Here is a 16,199-nt window from a genome sequence, read left to right on the forward strand (position 1 = left end):
ATCGCCGCACGTCTCGGTGGGAATGCTCCGACCTCCTGTAACCCTCCCCCGCCGACGCACTTCTCATGCGCAAGTAGAAGAGCAGACGAACAACGGCGCTCGGAGTTTCTGTGGAAGTGTTTAAAGCAAAGTAATTATTGATGGAGGTCTGGGCCGGGGGCAGCCTCGCACTGTGCAGCGATCTCCAAAAAAGAACGGGGGGCTTACGCAATGTGGCGAAGAGCAGAGTCAGAGCAGTCTATCTCAGATGGGCTATTTTAATACTACTTTTTCTCTACAGATTGTCTCCGTGGAATTATAAGGTTCGATCTGCGTTCTGGGTAGGAGAAAAGCTCAAAAGAATACACATTATGCATTATTTGGATTGTTATTGGCTTGTAAACATGCTCTTGAGTGTCTTTGCTTTGGCATTACATGATTTAGAACTTAAAATAATGGCTGATTAAAAAAACCCAAAAAAACTAGCACAAAAAAGGAGAAAAAAGAACACATCATTTCAAAGCTTAAGAGCTCCCCAAACTCTTACCTGGTGCTGCTCACCATCTGCTGGCAAAAGAGAGAATTAACATAATGAAAACAGTTGAACTAGGTAATGAGGGAGATGCCTAAACTTGTTAATTTAAGCACGCAGCAGTAATTAACACATTTTGAAATACTTAAAACAAGTCTTGGTGTTAAAAAAAAACTGCTCAGGGCTTCTATCTATGAAATCACAATCCTGGGAAGTTTTTAAATTCTTCACATGTTTAATGAAACCATTGTGAGGTTAGTTTAGGTTAGGTTGCTTTATTTGTACCCGTAGGTAAATTTGTTTTGCAGATTTGAGTGGCAGGTCCCACTTTTCACATTTCATTCAACCACATTATGCACAATAAACATGTATAAAAACAAAATTACAAAATAAAATGTTACAGAGCTCCAGTGCAGAATGGTTTGTTCCATAAGCAGTTAGTTAAATTCATCCATCACTGTTGGCTAAAATTTGTCAGGCTGGTGCCACTTAGTGCCTCCGCTCAATTTCATTTCTCTCCAGTGACTAGGTCAGGAATCAAAATACAATAGACGGTTCGTGAAAACCCCAGAAGTGCGAGTCCGGGCACTAGCCAATCATTCTGTGTTGTCAATGATTCCTGAGATCAAGGATTTAAAGCCGAAACAAAGAGAATGTTTGGTGAATTTTATCAAGGGGAAAGACGTTATTGCCCTTCTTCTTACGGGATTGGGAAAAGCTTAATATACCAGTTTGCCCCGTTAGCAGCGCATTACATACGTCACGACCAAATAGCAGTGATTGGTTAAATGAAAAAAGGTACCTGCCTACCATCGAGCGAACAAATTCTAACACTGTGAGGTTAGACAATTTCTACAAAGTGAAACCAGCTCATGAATCAGACTAGGCTAAAATCACAACAAATATTAAATAGATATAAAAACACATAATTTTTCCAAGACAAACATACTAAAATTGTGTGAGTGAATGACATGAAATACAAATCCAGGTACGTTTTTGATAAGGGAACAATATTGGTAGCTCGGTTAAAAGCTCAAAAAGTCACATTTGCATAATATGTGCCCTTTGAAACAGTGTTTCCCAAACTTTTTCTAGGGACCCATATTTTAAAAGTCAATAGACAAAACAAATAATAGACATTATTTGTAAATCACAAAATAAATTTATGACCATTATTAAACATTAATGGGGATATTTTATTGTTGACTGAGTGATCATGTCTCTCTGAACAATTATTATCGTATTTTTTGGACTATAAAGTGCACCGGATTATGAGGCGCATTAAGGCAAGGCAAGGCAAGTTTATTTGTATAGCACAATTCGTACACAAAGTAATTCAAAGTGCTTTACAGAATAAGAAATACATTAAAATCATAATAAAAACTAATCAAAACATAAATAATCATGAAGATTAAAATTAAAAAAAGAGAGACATAAACTGGAGAGAAAAGTGCGGAATGAAAACCTTTTCAGTTATATGCACAGTTAAACAGAATTGGAGAGATGGAGAGACTTGTACACAAGCAGAGCTAATTAATGAAACAAATGGACGACACTTGAGACTTTTTTTTTTATTTCCTACGAGGAGAACTCAAATATACATTGAGTAATAATGTGTTTAATGCAGCTTTGTGCACATTTGTTTACATTTTACAGAAACAAAACTTAAAACCACATGGCTAATTTGCATAAACTAACAGCTCGCTCCTTGTGCGCTGATGTGGTCAGCTTCTGTCAGACTAAAGAACACAACTCAGTGGAATATGAGTTAAAATCGGTTCAAGGTCACTAAGCACAACCAGAATTAATACATAAGGCACAAAAAACTGAAAATTTAAGGATTTTAAGTGCGCCTTATAAAAAAAGTTAAGTGCACCTTCTAAAAATACTTTAGTTACTTCCCATCTCTGCAAATCACAAAGTTAATTTTCTTTCATCTAGAGTCTTCCATCTCTGTTTAGGCCGTTCCCGGGTCAAGCGTGCCATTTTGGGAACGCCGAGAATTGTCCACAACTTGTTTTTAAGCGATTAATCAAATGTTTTACAGATTTTAAGGCGCCTTATAGTCCGAAAAATATGGTACTCAAGATTTTAAACAAGGAAAGACAGTAATCAGTGTTTTCCATCTAAAATTTGTTAGGCAAAGTTGGCGCTGCTGAAAAAATGAGACCTACATGCAGATCGTTAGAAGGCAACCCAAAAAAATAATAATCTTTTGCGACCCACCTCAGGGTAACAATACTTTAAAATAACGTATAGATCGAAACAGTACTTTTTACCAGTCATCCCTCATCTGAATTTGGCGTTCGCGTTCATCTCTTTGCAGCAGTGGGAATAACTGTTCATTTGTTTATTTTTGTTTTTCAGATTCCCTGTAATTCCCAACACAACGATCTTGTATAATTCAGGAGAGGAATTGTTTTCACCTGGGATTACCATCTGCTGCTGCTAATCAGAGATAGGGAACTTTCTTAATCTTTGTTTGTTCAGACTTTGTGTAATTACTTTGACTAATTGACTGGAAAATTACAAGTACAAGGAAATAAAATGTGACTGCTTACAGAGCCAGTTCACAATATTTTTTTAGCTACTACAAAAATATTTTTACACACGCTACCAGTCACACCTCAGTCAGGACATACCTCATTCAGTTTGTTAGTTTTTCCCTAAATGTTTACGACTTTCTACATTTGATATACATACAGAAGACATCACATACTGTATATGAAGTAAGGTAAATGGAATTATGTAGCAAAGGGAAAAAAAAAAAAGCTTAACTAATAACTATGAATGTAACAATAACCAAAATATCGTGATATTGTATTATCAAAATCTCACAATATATCGAATTGCAAGTCTCTTTGCTTAAATTCATTGTTATGGTGCAGCAACAGCTAAAAAAAACAAACAGAACTACATAGACCATGATCCTTTGCTCTGTTTCAGTCCAGTCTACATGACAAAACAACTCTTATTAAGCAAGTTTAAATTTAATTATTTGAATATGACAGAAAAGTATCATTCACAATTTTGTAAGCTTCCGAAAAATATTGTAATAAATATTGCACCGTGACATGCATATCTTGAAAATATTGTATCGAGAGATTTGGATATTGTTACGTACTTACTAATAACTAATTACCCTGTATATTTTTATATTTTATACAAACAAACAAACAAACAAGTCACCTTTTGTGTTGCTGAAAAATTGTCACATTTTTATCCAGCAATTTTCCACTTTCAGGACACTCAAAGCTCTTCACATCAAGGAGCCACTCATCCATTCACACACAAACATTCATACACCAGTGTGCGCGGACACTAGGGACGAGGTGGGTTAAGTGTCTTGCCCAAGGACACAATGACAGCATTCATCTGTGGGAGCTGGAATCACACCAGCCAACCTGTGGATCAGTGGATCTGACCGACCAACCAATGATGTTTATGTGAGATTCGAACCTCCAACTTTGTGATCACTGGACAAACTAAATAATTCCATATATCTTGCTTCATTTATTTAATGTATATCAAATGTAGAAAGTAGTAATAAAAAAATAAAAATAAAAAAAAAAACACTGAATGAGAGGGTGAGTCCACAGCACCAGTTTAGAATTTAAAATAGATAAATAAATAAATAAATACAAATTTGTAGAGTTAGTTAACTTTTTTTTTTTTTATTATTATAATAATCAGAAGGTCCTTTGCTTAAATACATGGTTTACAGTAGCAACATCTTATAAACATAGGGAACTACATATCCCATGATTCATTTCAGCGCAGACAACATGAAGAAACATGTTTTTTACTTGAATTCTTGGGATTATAATGGAAATAATTCACACTGAAATCTTGTCAAGGTATTTTAAAAGCAAAAAGTGTCAGTATCAGCCTCTTCAAAATATTGCAATAAATATCATACCGTGAGATTTGAATATCGTTACATCCCTAATTTAAAATGTAGAAAAACAAACAACAACAAAAAAAGAGTTTAAGTCCAAACTTTTGACTGGTCATGTATGTTTAAACAGCACCAGTTTAATCACTACAGACTTGAATTTAAAATATATATTAAAAAATAAAAACAAAAAATAGTGGAGTTAGTAAACTTTTTTTTTTCTTTACAAAATAATTTCATATATCTTACTTCATATACTTGAATTTTTCTGTATGTCTAAAATGTAGAAAGTAGTAAGAAAAAAAAAAAAACAAAAAAAAAAAAAACAGAAAACACTGAATGAGAGAATGATTCCAAACTTTTGACTTTTGACCATATATAAAAATATTGAGTAGAATTATTTCACTTTTATTTTCTTTGTTACATAATTCATACACTTTACTTCATATATTTGATGTCTTCTGTATTTATATCAAATGCAGAACATCAGTAAACCTATAAAAATAAACATTAAATGCGATGGTGTATCCAGACTTTTGGTAGTTCCTGTTAGAAATGCAAGTTGTTTTGGTTTGAAGTGAATGTACAATTTCTGAGACTAAATTTCTGGCGTGACTCTCGGGTCGATACAGGGCTGTATACCTGCTCCTGTCTGCCTCTGTGATACACCAGGCTTTTTATAGTCTATTGTATTTGTCATTCTGCAGCCTGGCCCCAGACAATGCACTGAAATGGAAACAAAACAAACATAAAACCCAATCAATGGACATTTCCCTGAGTTTAATGACTTGCGTTCAATGTAAATAACTATGATTGGGGCCATTAAGCACTGTATTTAAATGCATTGTGTAGCTTATAGCCACTCGAGTCTCAATTATAAAAAGGTGCTGTACCTTATTTTCACTGTCTTTAAACAGAACGAGTTCAGTGTAAAGGGTTTGTACAGGTTCAAAGTTATTTCTCACTTACCCAAAACAGTCCAAGCATCCTAATTATTCCCCATGATGAGTTTAGAAGCTTTTCACAATTCTCAGAGACCAGACTGGAGTTTTGCCATCAGAATAATGTGAACAGCTGTCATGCTGTCAATGCACTTCCGAATACTGGACAATAAAACACTTACCGTATTTTTCAGACAATAAGTCGCACGTTTTTTCATGGTTTGGGTGGTCCTGCGCATTATTTTCCGGTGTGACCCAAATCTGATTTTTTTGCCCCTATGTGACCTGTATCTGATCTTTTAATGACAGTCTGAACAACACAGATCAGATTTTTTTCAAATGCGACTCAGGCCACTTGGATGTGTCCTAATACCGATACATATCCGATCTTTTGACATGCGACTTCAGTCTGAACGGTCAAAGTGCATTCATCTGACCTACACGTTATCAACAAGTCACAAACGTCACTATTCTGTGCTGAAGTAGGCGAAAATTGTTAATGAACTCCATCTCACTGAAGTGAAGCACATCACCACTCACCACTATTGGCTACATCTCCACATCCACATGTTCCTTTCAACGGACGTCGCTGCCGCTGCCCCACAGAACGCCACAGTCAAAAACCTCGTCCTTCTCCTTCTCAATCTCCTCCTTAAAACAAGTAAGTTGTTCATGTTCTGGCTCCGGTACGAGAGGAACTTTAAAATCTCCAGGTGCTCGATGCTCGCGTCCATGTTTGGACAACTTCTGTAAACACAGAGACGCTCGCTGCGGTTGATGTCATCGTGTCCTCCAGTACGCATGCGGGACACTTTCGGGCCGTTTACTGTTCACACTGGAGTCACATACAAATCACATTTAATTGGAAATGTGAACGACCTCGCAAAAACATCGGATTTCACAAAATTGGAATTGAGCATTAAGCCCTGCAGTCTGAACGTAGCCTTATATATTAAACTTGTGTGTCAGTATCTGCTGCTCCTGTTCCTCCTGTACCATTGCCACTTCACTCTACTGCACATGTCTCCTGCAGGAAGAGCCTCTGTCCTGTCTGTATCATGTCAGTCGATCCCACCACTGAAAATTTAAACATTTTAAAAAACAACTTATTTAGACAAGTAAAAAGACTGAACACAAATGCCACCAAAAAGAAAATCATAGTTTTGCAGATTACAAGCTGCAAGTAGCAAAATCTGCAGCTGAAAACAGAAATCTGCAGCAGAAAGAAAGTTTGGAGGGAGTGAGAAACTTGTGAGAGTGCACCATGCAACTTTCCTGGAAGTCACTGGATGGATGGACAAAGCCTGGACTTCAGTGACACCGAAACCATCCTGTCGGGATTCAGATAGACCGGAATAATTCTAAGTGGAACTGACGCTGAATCTGGCAACAGCGACACAGAAGAGGAAGCGGTGCTCTGTTTACCTCCGGAGGTTGAGGAGTTGCTCAGAAGTGACACCGAGGATGAAGAATTTAATGGATTTAAGTGATTTGGAGTGAGATGGAGAGTTTGTTAAACTTGTTCTGTTCTGTTGTTTATGTTATAGTTTATCTGAAGAACTGTTCATATGTGACGTTAACAGTCTGTTGTTCTCTGTTCTATTGTTTTTACTAGAACTTCACTTTCAGGATGAAATTTCAGTTCCTGGTCTCTGGTTTTATAAAATACATTTCCCTCAAAAAGTGCGACTTATATATGTTTTTTCTTCTTCATTACGCATTTTTGGTTGGTGCGACATATACTCCAGAGCGACTTATTGTCCGAAAAATATGGTAAACAATGATAGATGATAGGTAGAGCACATGGACTCATTTTGATCTCAAGAGGTGCTCATACAAAACATCTGTGGCACAAGAAACATTTTCCTCAAATCCTCAAATACATGGCTTTAAGGTTACACAATATGGCATTAAATGTTATCGATCCTCACCACAAAAACGAAAATCCAACCAAGTTAAGATCACTTGAATTAAGAAAGTCTGATCGTGATTTGGGCAAACTTTACTCGACAAGTAAAATGATCTGCCAGTGGAACAAGACTTTTGTCCTTAAAATAAGAAAACAACAACAACTTTTTGCACTAAAAATAAGAAACAAAATCAAATGTTGCTTGAATTAAGAAAAACACACTTGTTCCATTGGTAGATCATTTTACTTGTCAAGTTGAATCGACTCAAATAAAGTCAAATGTTCTTAATTTAAGTCATTTTAACTCACCTCGATATTGATTTTTGCAGTGCTTCATGTCCAATTATGTGTTAGATTAATAAAAATAAAAATAAAATCTTAGTCAATGTGGTGTTTCGTGCTTTAATGACATACTGCGGAACATTTCAGGCAAAGCAGTAAAACCTCCATTGACAATACCCACACCCCAAAGTTTATTATTTGTAATTCGCCTGGTTCTGTTGCGTTCAGACAATCTTAATTTCTCTTGAGTTCTGTAGTAAAAAACACAGCCTCAGTGGGATACATAATAATGATCCCGCTTGTATTAGACTGTTCATTAGGCAAATAACCATCTGTGTTGGAGAAAAAAGCCACAGAAGAAGGAGACGTGGGTGTGACTTTGTTTTTATTTTATTTGCGTTTTGGTTTGTTTAAATTATCTTTAAACTTAAGTGCCTGTACCTGATTTCCATTTCACGGTAAAGGCAACAACAATTAGCATGCTATCACACACTTACTGATTATCGGACAATAAAATGCTTTTTCATTAGATGCAGACAGTACACGGTCTCATTAAATGTTCTGTATTACTCAAAATGGACTCTTGGATCAGGGCTAAATCAGGTCTGAATCAGGTCTAAACCAGGACTAAACCAGGATTAAACCAGGATAAAAATAGGACTCAACCAGGACTAAACCAGGTCTGAACCAGGACTGAACCAGGACTAAACCAGATCTAAACCAGGTCTGAACCAGGACTAAACCAGGATAAATATAGGACTAAACCAGGGTTAAACCAGGACTAAACCAGAATTAAAACCAGGTCTAAACTTGGATGAAAATAAGACTAAACTAGGACTACACCAGGACTAAACCAGGTCTAAACCAGGTCTGAAACATGACTAAACCAGGATGAAAACAGGACTAAACCAGGACTAAACCAGGATTAAACCAGGATAAAAATAGGACTCAACCAGGACTAAACGAGGTCTGAACCAGGACTGAACTAGGACTAAACCAGATCTAAACCAGGTCTGAACCAGGACTAAACCAGGATAAATATAGGACTAAACCAAGGTTAAACCAGGACTAAACCAGGACTAAACCAGAATTAAAACCAGGTCTAAACTTGGATGAAAATAAGACTAAACTAGGACTACACCAGGACTAAACCAGGTCTAAACCAGGTCTGAAACATGACTAAACCAGGATTAAACCAGGATAAAAATAGGACTCAACCAGGACTAAACCAGGTCTGAACCAGGACTGAACTAGGACTAAACCAGATCTAAACCAGGTCTGAACCAGGACTAAACCAGGATAAATATAGGACTAAACCAGGGTTAAACCAGGACTAAACCAGGACTAAACCAGAATTAAAACCAGGTCTAAACTTGGATGAAAATAAGACTAAACTAGGACTACACCAGGACTAAACCAGGTCTAAACCAGGTCTGAAACATGGCTAAACCAGGATGAAAACAGGACTAAACCAGGACTAAACCAGGTTTAAATCAGGTCTAAACCAGGTCTGAACTAGGACTAATCTAGAGCTAAACCAGGACTTTACCGGGGCTAAAACAGGACTAAGATGTCAAAATCAAACATTTTAGGAAGCAAAAAACAAAACAAAACAAAACAAAAAACACTGGCACCTAAAGGGTTAAAAAACACAATGGAGCACTTCCTGTATTACCACATGACATCACAATGTGGAACAAACTTTGAGAAAAAAAGACAATAAATATGCAGCATTTGTGTGTTAAACATGTGTGAATGAAACAAAACACAACTCCAAGTTTTAGTCTCTGATGATCAAACAACATTATAACATAGATCAAAAAATAACGTAATATGAACCCTTTAAATTCAGCGTTCAGGAGGAGCTCTCGTGTTGACTAAACTCGCTGTTACCTGCGTGTCTGTGGTACAACCGCAGTCTTGTCATTTCTCGAGCCTTTTCTCTTTTTGTACGAAGCGGGATGTCTAATTGAGCAGTCAGCGTCTCCGCAGAGCAGTTTGGATAAAGCGAAACAAAATTAAAATTCTTCTCACTGAGGACAATAATTATCCACAGAGGGCTTTTTCTCTGAATGCAGCCTCTCCACTCGGCGCAGACCTCCACTTCAAACGTGATCGGAATGAAAACGGCTCGGGCGAGTGTGAGGAATTCTTCGAAATGTGGGCGGGTTCCAGGAAGGTTGGTCATTCCGAATCAAAACAACGTAGTCAACAGTTATTAAGGAAGTATATTCAAGGACGTAATCTGCCAAATTTACTTTTCAGAGCTTTTAAATGAGTTGTATTTGGAGTGATTTATGCATGTGTGGGTAATCTTTATTCTCCTGGATTCGTCTTTGCTCCAATCTACCAGTTTCCGCCACCACATCTAAACTCCCGCTGCTCTGTACTTACTTCGTTTTACAATTTTATTTTCTTGATCGGTACGACATCTAGGATTTGGCAGTGTTGCATTAGCCGGCAGAGGAAGAAGCCAAAAAAAATCTGACTTTTCTTACATACTACTATAATACTGCATAATACTTTTGTCGAGAAAAGAGTCCACAAAAGCACAAAGCTCTTCCTTGGCACATTTTTAGACTGTATTGATGCTGAAATGAGCTGAAGTCTGTCTGCGGGTGTCTCCGTGTTTGTTTTGGTTGGTTTGGGAGCTTTGCCTTTGGTCTGTTTCATTAGTCAGTTTCACTTCGAGGAAACCGTCTGACCCCGCAGCATTAGGATTTGTTCGCTTGATGGTAGGCGGGTACTTTTTTTAATTTAACTAATTGCTGCTATTTGGTCATGACGTATGTAATGCACCAAGTCCTGTAGGAAGAAGGGAAATAACGTCTTCCCCCTTGATAAAATTCACCAAATATTCTCTTTGTTCCGGCTTTAAATCCTCGATCTCTGGAATTGTTGCCAACACAGAATGTCTGGTTCTTCGCTGATTGGCTGGTGCCTGAAATTCCAGGGTTATTGCAAACCATCTAGTGTATTCTGATTCCTGATCTAGTCGCTGGAGATAAATGAAGTTGAGTGGAGGCACTAGGTGGCGCCAGTCTGGTTACTTTGCCTTTGGCTTCTGCACAAAAACACAGTGCTGCGACGTGATTGGTCAGCCCGCTCAACCTTACACTACAGCGGGTGCGTGCCAAGAGTTGGTGGACTCACAAATATCGTGAGAATTCATCTTGCTGCTCAAGGTTGAATAAGGTTGAAAAGGGCTGGGTATCATTAAGAAGTTGCCGATACGATACATATAGGCCCTGATATGATACGCATCTCAATACAGTGCCCTTTCAATTTGATGCAATATATTTAAAATATTTTTTGATACGGTTCAATAAAACATAAAGGCTAAATCATGGCTGTGATATTGAAGTCTTTGTTAAACCACTTCTTGTGCAAAGTTCAAACGAAACTTGCCCATTTTAATCATCAAAACAATGAAAATGTCAAATGCGTTGCATGTGTTGCAATGAACTTCCTTCCTCTGAACAAGCAACAAAACTGTAGCTCTGTAACAAAATAATTTAGTAAAATATATTTTAAAAAATTAATAAATAAATAAAATAAAAAACTGTTGGAGATATATATCAATACAGCAGCCCATGATATCGATACTGTATCAGCACATTACCCCTACTAGACAACCGTACATAAGATATATATATATTTTTTTTTTCCCTTGAAGAGCAGACAGTTTCGGCTTTCCAAACATATTTCTGACATTATACTATGTCACATGTGCGCTCCGTGATGACACAGGGAAAAAGGAGTGTCCAATAGGAACTTTGTTTCTGAAAACAAAGTTCCTATTGGACACCCATCCATTTAGATTGGCCCAAACTTTGCCAAAGAGTGAAGTGAGTCAAAATGGTCGATGCTCTGAGTGTCTGTGTTTGTAACAATTGAAAAAGCCGCAATAAGCGTAGTTATTTCTCAAAATATTTCTCAATAAATGGCAAATTACTCATCTTGGTCTGTGTAATTGTGCATCCCTTGCTTTTTTTATTGGAAAGGTTTATTTTAGTCAAAATGTACAAATCCAAATATAATAAACACCATGGAAATGCAGGAAGTGATGTGGCTCTGTGCCCTGGATCTGACAACAGTTGTGAAAAAGTGCCATCGCTCCATGACTTTCCTGGTGTCAGTCATGGAGCGATGGAACTTTTTCCTTTTTTGTTTTGAGGGGAAAAAGGATATTTTTAGTTGACTTACAGACTTGATATTTTGCACTTTTGTAGCTAAGGCCCAAAATTTAACAGTTTTTTATGTCCAAAAAGTTGTTTATACATGTTTGCTTTGTGTTTTGTATGAAAGAGTGTGAATTTTATTTATGTTATTTATTTTTTGTGTTTCTGGTCCTGTAGCTTTTATTACAGCCATATGACACAACTACAGCAGCAGATTGTGAAATAACAGGTTGTACTTAAACAAAGAACATATAACGCTTCATTAGGAGGTAAAAGGGGGAATTTTAATAGCAAAATTAAGAAAATCATACCGGTTTTAAAATCATTGCATTGGCTCCCTGTGAGTTTCAGGATCGATTTTTAAAGTTCTTTTACTGGTTTTTAAATGTCTTAATGGTCTTGGGCCTTCTTATCTTTCAGAACTGCTTTTACCTTACGAACCCTCATGGACCCTGCGCTCCTCCGGCAGCAGGCTCCTGGTCATTCCCAAAGTCAGGACACACACTCACGGAGAGGCGTCTTTTCAGCACTGTGGCCCTCATCTATGGAACTGCAGCCGGAGGAGCTCATGTTTTTAAGAGCAGGCTCAAGACCCACCTTTTTAGCTTAGCTTTTGATTGCAATCTTATACTTTTACTTGTTTCTATTGTACACATTTTATTATATTGATTTATTTTAGGCATATTTTTTGGATTTCCAGTGTTTCCTCTGTAGGAGCCTCTGCATCGGGCGGAGGTCGGCTGTGGCTGCTGGGTCTGTCCCGTGGGCTCTTGGTGGAGGGTTGGTGCTTAGGCTTCATCTCTCCCCTGGCTCCTGTGGTGGTTCCTGGTGGTGGTGGACGTCTCTCTGCTCCCGGTGCAGACGGCTCCTCTGATGGCGCTTTCTCAACTGGTTCGCCTGTATTCAGCCTCACATTTTACTCAGTGTAGTTTTGTGTATTTTACCATGTTAGTGTGTGTTTGTGTGTGTGTGTTTGGGTTGTTTGGTTGTGTGGGGTCGGGCAGGTGTGGGGGTTGGGTTGGTGGGTGGGCGGATGGAAATGTGGGATTTTTTTAATCACTGTAAAGCCCTTTATGTTACATTTTGTATGAAAAGCGCTTCATAAATAAAGTTTGATTTGATTTTGATGTGATTTGATTTGAAAAAAAATAAAAAATCCAGGTGAGGAAAAATGTAGGGTTAAAAAAAAGTGTGATCTGTGGCTATAAACCGTTGAATGGCATTAAACATTTCCAACTGGATGTTTTTTAAAGTGTAAAAATATCTTAAAATCTGCATTCTTACTGTAAGCAGGATTGTCTCAGTAACTTGGCCTGATAGTTTGACCTGCAGCGCCTCCATGGAGACTTTAAAGCTGCACTGTAGAACATTCTGAGCAAAGTTATCTCCCTGGAAACTGTAGTAAACCCTGACTACCGGAAAAGTTACAAAGTGCACCTTTAAGTTATATAAAGGAAAAAGAGCACATTTTTATGAGTTAGTGCTGTGTTGGAGATTTCTCACCTTGCTTCTGTTTGCCTGGGACCCATACATCAGTGCGAAGTACATGGACACGTTTGCCAATATTTCCTTCTTCAGTCCGACTCGAGCGCATCAGGGAGGACGGCTGCTGAAGGTAAAGTCAGGACACGGGGAACCTGCTGTATCTGCTATAGTCCGGACCGCAGCTTTTTCAGATATACTGAGGTCTCCAAGGACTCTCGTTGCTTTAATACAGAGGAAGAGGCACCAGCAGGAGCAGTAGTAACAATATTATGGCAAATTGTGATAATGGATTCGTTTGCCCTTTTCGGAGTTATGTAATTCAAACTTAACATTTAGGTAATGATTCAGACAAGCGTGCAAAGTACTCTCATCAATTCATTTGGATAGCAGCTCCTATGAACAGATTTTTTTCTTCTTTTTTATATAAATAACAGGGAATAGTAGTTTTTTTTTTTACTAAGAAAATCATAATCTTGAGCTACTCTACCCTACAGAGTCATGTTTGGTCAAAAATGAGTTAATGTCATTTTGTTTGTAGACGTACTTTATCATGTGAATAAATATCGTGAAAAATATTGAGCTCAAAATTGACCTTTGATCCTTATTTGGCAGTTCCTGTTCTCTGCCTTTGTATCATGAGCCAAAAATAAGGAGTCGCGAAAAAGCAAAAGCAAAAGGCAGTAACAGTGTGTGTTTTTTTTTTTTTTTTTGTGATTTAGTTCATAAATATATTTTATTATAAAATCCATCCTCTCATTTTCTTCTTTTTGTTGCGGCCTTGGCACAGGAGCTTAACACATTAAATAAATAAACCTTTGTATCAATTATACCTAAATTATCTTTAATGTGAAAGTATTTTGTATATTTATTCATACTGTACACACTATACTGCAAAGTCATGTTTGTCAAATTGTTTAACTGTGTAAGTGTCGCCGCACGATCCAGATACTGATCCAGGCTGGTGCAACCTAGTGCCTCCGCTCAATTTCATTTCTCTCCAGTGACTAGGTTAGGACTAACATTTATTAAAGGTGCACTGTGTAACTTTTCTTTTTGTCTACATTAAGCTGCTATTGCTTATAATGTTTTGTGACATTAGATCTCTCCACAGATCTGACCTGTAACTTCGGCATTTGGCATCTTTGGCATTTTTCAGCCAGGCTGGTGCCACCTAGTGCCTCCTCTCAGTTTCATTTCTCTCCAGAGACTAGGTCAGGAATCGGAATACACACGGTTTGCAAGAACCCTAGAAGTTGTGGACCGCGCACTGGCCAATCAGTGAAGAGCTGTGAAGCCATGACATCAAACTCAAGCGTCTGTCTGGGTCACTTTTGTGGAACAGCACAACAGTAAACAATGCGTCAAGATGGATGTAGACGAAGACAGACATTCTGTGTTGGCAACGACTCCCGAGATCGAGGATTTAAAGCCGGAACAAAGAGAATGTTTGGTGAATTTTATCATGAGGATAGATGTTACTGCCCTTCTTCCTACGGGATTTGGCGCATTACATACATCACGACCAAACAGCAGCGATTGGTTAAATAAAAAAGTACCCGCCTACCGTTGAACGAACGAATCCTAATGCTGCAAGGTCAGACGGTTTCCGTGAATGTGAAACCGGCTGATGAGTCAGGCTAATCCTGATCAGCACTAAACAGGAAATCCAAAGCTCTTCTATATCATTTCAGACAAACTCCATGATGATTCGACCTTGGTGAGGTGTTTTTCTTATAATGGATGGAAGTCTGGGGAAAATTTTTGGCTCATAATACAAAGGCAAAGTACATTTTTCGCATTCAAATATTTCTTCATTATAGAAACTAGTTGTCAAATTTTGGGAGCCCTACTTATTATACTTTTGTCTGTACAAAACAAAAACTTTGAAGTAGTTTTTCTCAGTTCCACCTCTGGCGAGTTCAGCTCTTTTGCCTTTGTAGGGCAGTAAACATTTGGCCAATTGTTATGAAGTCTTCAGATATTGTATTTCTTGTGGTTATAGGAGAACCATTAAACCAACACTAAGTAATGGAGACAGAATATTAAAGCCATATTTTGTAACATTCTCCATAGACATGCAGAAGTTTTATGTTATACTATGCAGTAACTCACAACACATCAAGTCAGGTCTGTGGAGAGGCAAGTCTGCTCACAGTAAAAGGTGAAATTTATTTATCTATTTTTAAGCAATGCAGCTCAACAGGAACAGGAAGTAAATTTTTCATTCATTCATCCCGTAAACTTTCCTCCCCAAAAAAATCAATAAATAATAAAAATAAAAGTTTGAAAGCTTGCTCAGGGCTAACCAGCTTTGTGGTAAAAAATGAACGCAAGATATACAATTTGATTTAAACTCTCTCTCTAAAACTTCATAAACCGCTAAGTTATTAAAGCGTTTCATCAGATCTTGTGTTTTAAATTTGCTTTTTGGACTTAAACCTACTGCATTATGGATTAGTCGCTTATTTTCTGTGCTTATTTCTCAAAACGTCTATGAGAAAAAAAATAAAAAATAAAAAAGGAAGGAAGAGTGGACGGTCACTGTTGAGCTCCATACCCAATAATGTAATAAATAGTTTTATTGTAGTCTATATTTTGGTGGAAATGTTTAAAATTGTGGCTTTAACTCTACTTTTCGCTGTACAGTCCATTGCAGACATGATTAGCGTATCCTGGCGCTACCTACAGCAGACGTCCCTGTGGAGTTTGTGTTGGATTCTGCTCAGAAACTGTTGGCAAACGCGCCCATCTCCAGTGAAAGCACAAAGTACACGAAACTCTTCCACTGTGTTACTTTGTTACGGTCCAGAGGGAGGTACTTATACTTCTATAAGCCACAAATACGGTAACAGGTATTCACATGAGGCTCGGCACATATACACAGGGATCTGAAAAAAACAGGATTAGCTGCGGTGAAAAGCGAAAGCGTAGAATGAACAGAACATTAAGTACAGCATACTTATTTCTGTAAACTATTGTTAAAACAGGCGGCAGG

The sequence above is a fragment of the Boleophthalmus pectinirostris genome, unplaced genomic scaffold (assembly GCF_026225935.1).
Source record: "Boleophthalmus pectinirostris isolate CB_2022bp ecotype Guang Dong unplaced genomic scaffold, ASM2622593v1 HiC_scaffold_15, whole genome shotgun sequence".
Classification (NCBI taxonomy): Eukaryota; Metazoa; Chordata; class Actinopteri; order Gobiiformes; family Gobiidae; genus Boleophthalmus; species Boleophthalmus pectinirostris.